Source organism: Palaemon carinicauda, chromosome 4 (genome assembly GCF_036898095.1).
Source record: "Palaemon carinicauda isolate YSFRI2023 chromosome 4, ASM3689809v2, whole genome shotgun sequence".
Taxonomy (NCBI): Eukaryota; Metazoa; Arthropoda; class Malacostraca; order Decapoda; family Palaemonidae; genus Palaemon; species Palaemon carinicauda.
The window spans coordinates 50,625,044-50,627,831 of NC_090728.1; positions in this window are offsets into that span (position 1 = coordinate 50,625,044).

Genomic DNA, 2,788 nt, shown 5'->3' on the forward strand with positions numbered 1-2,788 from the left:
ATGATGATGATGATGATGATAATAATAATAATAATGATAATAATAATAATAATAATAACTAATATGAATCTAGATAAAATGGTTTGGCCCTGGGACCCAGGAGGCTATTCCGTAACTGCAAAGACCCCCAAGTTACGCCAACAGTGCATTCTTTGAGGTGCACCGTCGACACTACGACCCCTGAGTGCCATTATATTTTGTATATATTAACTTCCCAAATCGTTTGATCTATTAGTGTTCTCCTAATGTTTATGGTTCAATATATTTGTTTATCAATTCTCTCTCTCTCTCTCTCTCTCTCTCTCTTGAGGTTCAATATATTTACCTATTCATTCTCTCTCTCATGGTTCAATATATTCATTTATTTCTCTCTCTCTCTCTCTCTCTCTCTCTCTCTCTCTCTCTCTTTTGAGGTTCAATATATTATCAATTCTCTCTCTCATGGTTCAATATATTTATTCTATTCTCTCTCTCTCTCTCTCTCTCTCTCTCTCTCTCTCTCTTTTGAGGTTCAATATATTTACTTATCATTTCTTTCACTCATGGTTCATTATATTCATTTATTCTCTCTCTCTCTCTCTCTCTCTCTCTCTCTCTCTTTTGAGGTTCAATATATTTACTTATCATTTCTTTCACTCATGGTTCAATATATTCATTTATTCATCGTCTATTCTCTCTCTCTCTCTCTCTCTCTCTCTCTCTCTTTTTTAAGGTTCAATATATTTACTTATCATTTCTTTCCCTCATGGTTCAATATATTCATTTATTCTCTCTCTCTCTCTCTCTCTCTCTCTCTCTCTCTCTTTTGATGTTCAATATATTTACTTATTAATTCTCTCTCTCATGGTTCAATATATTCATTTATTCTCTCTCTCTCTCTCTCTCTCTCTCTCTCTCTCTCTTTTGATGTTCAATATATTTACTTATTAATTCTCTCTCTCATGGTTCAATATATTCATTTATTCTCTCTCTCTCTCTCTCTCTCTCTCTCTCTCTCTCTCTCTCGTTAAAAACTGCCTCTATAGTGCATGGATAATTATTCATAACAGTCAATGTTGTCCGTTAAGAACTGTTCATGTTTACCTATGATGATTACCTATCCCTTAATGATGTTTACGTTTCAATATATTTGTTTATCACTTCTCTCTCTCTCTCATTCTCTCTGTCTCACGGTTTAATATATTTGTTTATCATTCATCTTTTCTTTCTCTCTGTCTTATGGTTTAATATATTTATCATTTCTCTCAGTTTTTCGCTCTCTCATGGTTCAATATTTATTTATCAATTCTCTCTCTCTCTCTCTCTCTCTCTCTCTCTCTCATGGTTCAATATGTTTATTTATCAATTCTCTCTCTTTCTCTCTCTCTCTCTCTCTCTCTCTCTCTCTCTCATAGTTCTATTTATCTATTTATCAATTTCTCTCTCTCTCTCTCTCTCTCTCTCTCTCTCATGGTTCTATTTATCTATTTATCAATTTCTCTCTCTCTCTCTCTCTCTCTCTCTCTCTCTCTCTTTCTCTCTCTCTCTCTCTCTCTTTCGTGCATGAATAATTATTCATAAAAGTTTTCTTTTTTTTTAATTTATCTGAAAAAAAACACATTCCCGAGTACAACTACTTTACATGTACACAAAAAACAACAATAAAACGACATCTAAACCTATTCCCAAAATATATCAAGTCTTGGAAAAGCGAAGCCCGAAATTACCATACCCACATTGTTCTGTCTCACCTCCCAACAACTTGTAAAGCTCCTATATAAAAATGGCGGCCAGTGACATACTATGATTTGCCGACTATTCAACCCTATGCAAATGGGATCAGCGCCTCATAAACACTTGAATCCCCTTAACGGCGTCGGTCTTCACATCCAAACACTTATACTGGGGCTCAATGGGTCCCTGCTTCCGACGACTATAGACGAACGATTTGGGGAAAATGAATTTTTGTTCTTTTCGATTTTCATTTGCTGTTTTGACTCGCCTGTTGTTGTTTGATCTGTAAATTTAAGGCGATGAAATATTGGTAGTTAGATTACAATTACTTTTCATAATTGAAACTCCATGTAAAAATATTCGTACTTATGCATACTTACTGTACTTACAAGGGCATAATGATCCTATGCATACTTACTGTACTTACAAGTGCATAATGATAATAAGCATGTATACGTAAATGTATAAAAAATTTTCTATCATTGACCTGCTTCTAATATGAGGTTAAATGTCGAGGCCATAAACGACGATTATCATAAATTTGAAAATTTCTCACAAGAATGTAACTACTGCTAGTTGTTCGAAATTAGTTGTACTAATTAATATACAGGCACTTGTATATACTGTATTTGTATATATATATATATATATATGTGTGTGTGTGTATATATATATATGTGTGTGTGTATGCATGTAGGTTATATATATATATATATGTGTGTGTGTGTGTATATATATATATATATATGTTGTGTGTGTATGCATGTAGGTATGTATACATACATATATATATATATATATATATAAATATATGTGTATATATATCTATATATAATATATGTGTATATATATATATATATCTATATATATAAATATATGTGTATATATATCTATATATATAAATATATATATATATATATATATATCTATATATATATATATATATATAAATATATGTGTATATATATATCTATATATATAAATATATGTATATATATATATATATATATATATCTATATATATAAATATATGTGTATATATAAATATATGTGTATATATAAATATATGTGTATA